Raw genomic sequence first — 4670 nt, forward strand, 5'->3', positions numbered from 1 at the left:
TTAAAAGTAAGTAAGTAAATAAGAAAATAAAATAAAATAAAATAAAATAATTACTGAGATACTGCCAAAGGTGTTCTTATAGGGAAATTTATATCAGTAAATGCTTATATTAGAAAATAAAACAAATTTCAAATCAATAATCTAAACTTCATCTTTAAGAAACTAGAAAAATAAATGTAAAATAAACCTAAAACAAGCAGAAGGAACCAAATAATGAAAGTAAGAACAGATATCAGTGAAATGGAAACCAGAAGAAAATTAATGAAAACAAAAGCTGATTTTCTTAAAACATCAAGAAAATGATCAATCCTCTAACAAGACTGACAAAAAAAATTAAGACAAAATTACCAATATGAGGATTCAGATACCAAAAGAATAAAAAAGTTCTACTATAAACAACTTTGGTACCACAACTACTAAAACTTCCTCAAGATGAAATAGATAATATGAATAATTCTATAACTATTAAAGAAATTACATTTTAGTACAGTCTCCCCCCACCCCCAAAAAATCTTCAGGCCCCGATGATTTCACTGGAGAATTCTATGAAACATGTAAAAAAGAAATAATAATTTTAAGCAACGTCCTGCAGAAGAGGAAGGAACACTTCCCAGCTAATTTTATGGGGTCAGCATTTATCCTGATTCAAAAATGAGACAAAAACAGTACGGAGGGAAAAAAAGAAAAAGAGACAGAGACAGAGACAGAGAGAGAGAGAGAGAGAGAGAGAGAGAACTGCAACCAAAATCCTGCATGAACATATATGCAAACATCCTTAAAATAACAGTAGCAAATCAAAATCCAGCAATATACAAAAAGATCACACCATGACTCATTGGTGTTTATCCTAGGAATGCAACATTAGTTTAATATTCAAAAAACAAAGTAATCCACCATATTAAAGAAGAAAAGACACAGAATTATATTAACTGATGCAGAAGAATCATTTCATAAAATTAAACATCCAGTCATGTAAAAATTCAAAGCAAACTAGGGAGAGAATTTGCTCAGCTAGATAAAGGACACACACAAAACCCTAAAGACATCATGCTACTTAATAGTAAAAGACTGAATGCTTTTTCTCTAAGGTTGAACACAAGGCAAGAAAGTACACTCTCACTTCACCTATTCAACACTGTAGTGGAAGTCCCTGCCAGTGAAATAAGGCAAGAAAAATAGCTATTCAGATTGCAGACAAAAAGTAGTACTGTCTCTGTCTACAAAACCATGATTGTTTATGTAGAATATCCCAACTTCTAGTACTAACAAATTGGTAGTGAGATCAGCACATACTGATCAATTGCACTTCTATTCACTGGCAATAAACAACTGAAAACTGAATTAAACTATATACATATATAAAATTGTGATTTTATTATGATATATATACTTTTAAATAGTTCCAAAAATTGACACAAAGGTATAAATCTAACAAAACATGTATAAGTTCTTTATGTTAAAACTAAAAAGTAATGACTGAAAAAAATCAAAGGAAACCAAAATATTTGGAGACATATTATATTCATAGATTTCAAGACTCAACATAGTTAAAATATCAGTGCTTCCCAAATTGACCTGTGTGTTGAATATAATTTCAATCAAAATCCCAGCTGGATTATTTCTTGCAGTTATAGACAAGCTTATTCTAAAATATATATTTAATGACAAAGAAACTAGAATAGCTGAGACAATTCTGGGAGATAGTTGGAAGATTCATACTTCCCAGTTTTAAGATTTACAATAAATCTTCAGTGATCAAATCACTGTGATGCTAGTGGTAGGATAGACACATAGGTCAATGAAACTGAATAGAAAACTCAGAAACAGACCCACACAAATATGCCAATTCTCACAAAAGTGCTAAAGCAATTCAATGGAGAAAGGATGGCCTTCCAACAAATGGTATTCAGATATGCATCCATATGCAATAAAATGGATCTCAACCTAACTTTCACACCTTCCACAAAAATTAACTCAAGATGGATCACAGATTTAAATGTAAAATATTAATGGGGCTCCTGGGTGGCTCAGTCGGTTAAGCGTCCGACTTCGGCTCAGGTCATGGTCTCATAGTTTGTGGGTTCGAGCCCCGCATCGGGCTCTGTGCTGACAGCTCAGAGCCTGGAGCCTGCTTCAGATTCTGTGTCTCCTTCTTTCTCTGACCCTCCTTCACTCGTGCTCTGTCTCTCAAAAATGAATAAACATTTTAAAAAATGTTTAAAAAATAAATGTTTTAAAAATACATATGTGGAAAATTGTGGAAGTAAATTAACTCCCCTCTGCAGGGGAAGATGTCCCCAAATAATCAAATACCTGTCCTCTCTCAAGCAACTTCAGATAATCTTTAAAAAGAACTTTAAGAATGGAGAGCCACACTGGCAGTGTGGACCCTGCTCGGGACTCTCTCTGTCTCCCTCTCTCTCTGCCCCTCCTCTGCTTGCATGCTCTCTTTCTGTCTCAAAATCAAAAAATATTAAAAAAGAACACTAAGAAATGGCTTTATGCTATATTTCCCCCCAAGCTCCTAAATATATTAATAATATTTTCTAGGCAAGTTACCTTTTAGAATGTTATAATCTATGCATTAAGTTCTTCTGTATTTCACATTATTATTTCTTTCCAATCAAGGTGTTATTAAGCAGCAAATAACATTTGAAAGACATACTTAAAAGTAAACTAATATGTTGGAAAACTAATTACTACCCAAGGTGTCTAGTTTCCCTATCTCATAAGAACTGTGTGTGAAGATGATACAGGAATTCGGTCAACCTCAGTCAAAATGACATTGCCTCTGTCTAAGGGCGACTTAAAACATCACCCAGAATAGTAATTCAATGTGGCAACTTTTAAGTGAAATCACTTCCTGTCTGCTTACCATTGCTATTTATTAGTACTCAATTATATGTATGGACTAAGTTCATGATGATGACACATACCAGATAGTAATGATTTTTTAATACAACAAAGGTAGCACTTTTCAAACCTATGACCTGGAAGTGAGAGACTTTAAATTCCATTAATGATTTCTTGAGACAGCAGCCACCCCACTGTGAAGTCCAGGGAAAGGTGTGCATCTGTTGTTAATATATTATCTTAATGTTCCAGCCATCTGCCCAAATAAAAACCAGGATCAGGAGGTATTAAAATAAGTGTCCTTTCAGAAAGGGAGATAGATTAGGATGTAAAATTACAGAGCCCTTTTCTAAGATTCAATAACTAGCAGAGTAAAATCTTTTCTTGCGCTATGGTTACATTTTGGCTTTCTTACTACTATTTCTAGGTAGAAGACCACATTTCTGAAAGCTACTGGCATAAACAGGAAAACACTAAACCCTTGAGCTATGTTCCTAGATCATGTTTGATGGTGTTTTGGGTTCAATAAGCCACATAGCAACAAGCAATCTGCCATTTGTTATTGTCCTTGGTATGTAAGCTGATCTGAGCAAAGTAACAGCACATCTGATAAAACTTTTGTGGTATGGACATTTGTCTCACCTCTGCAGCCCAGAGTCTATATATAATGGCCTATGCTCCATTTTAGGAATATATTTGCATATTCCTGAAATCCCAAAACAGGTTGGATTTGTTTTGTTTTGTTTTCAAACACCTTGGTTGAATATTCTGTTCTTGGAATGCAGGGCTCTTCCTTTTGGGCTTGGTCATTGGGAAACAAAGCTCTAGCAGTTTCCTTCCACGCTTGCTATTGTCTTTACCTGCCTCAGACATAATCTTATATCCACAGACATGACTCTAAGTGCACCCCTGGTTGGCTTACACACCTGAACATTATCTCTGGCAAAACTTGTAGCGCTCTAAAAATTGCCTTCACCCTCCAGATTCATCAGCCATGTCAAAATGAGATGTAAAAAGGAAAGAGAAAGGATGATCAGAAACCAGCTCCACATTTGAACAAATGTTAAGGTTTCTTCAGACCCAATAATTTATAAGGATATGGGACTAAAAGGAAGTATTGTCAAAAATTCTTACTCTTCCTGAACAGGGATGCTTTCTATGCTCTGTTCAGAGCATATGACACACTGAACTCTGACCTCACATAAGTCCTGTAGAGACTAATTTACCAATTGACTTAGTCTACTTGCTAGTCCCGGCACATCCACGCTTTCTACATCTCACAGTATAAAAGAGGCTAACAATTTGTAGATTATAAGCTTACACATGGTCTACATCTGAAAATGTGCACATATTAAATAAGTATTAACACCTGGCCCCTGTCCTCTAGATGTTAGTATTAAAATTGAGAAGGCATCGCTTCTCAGCCTTTTGGCAAAGATAAAGTGTAGTATCTGTTCTTATCACTTTAAAATTGAGAAGGCATACATAGAAAAATGAAGACACAGTATAAAAAGAGGAATATAAACATATGTTCACAGAGAATGAAAGCCCAAGAGAATGACTCAGGGCAGTCAAGAAAATATAGCAGGCTATGACACAGAACACAGAGTCAAATCAAATAGAGAAATAGATAAAAGACATTACAACTCCAAATTCCTCATCCTATTAGATGCTTACAGTTAGTTGATGCACTTATTTTTTTCAATGGGTTCTTTATCTAATATTCCTCCTGTTCATGTCATTAATGGTCCTTTAGAACATTAGGAATAGAAATAATAACAGAAGAAAGAAAGACAAAAAGAAAGAAAGAAAGAAAG

At 34.6% G+C, this 4670-nt stretch overlaps 1 pseudogene; it reads left to right on the forward strand.

Moving 5' to 3' along the window:
* Positions 1–4265: 4265 nt before the first annotated feature.
* On the forward strand, positions 4266–4361 carry LOC124505424 (uncharacterized; annotated as a pseudogene).
* The last annotated feature ends 309 nt before the right edge of the window (positions 4362–4670 follow it).

This window comes from Lynx rufus, unplaced genomic scaffold (assembly GCF_022079265.1).
Source record: "Lynx rufus isolate CCGP_SWC_20201006 ecotype Redwood Valley unplaced genomic scaffold, mLynRuf1.p SCAF_10, whole genome shotgun sequence".
NCBI classification, from domain to species: domain Eukaryota; kingdom Metazoa; phylum Chordata; class Mammalia; order Carnivora; family Felidae; genus Lynx; species Lynx rufus.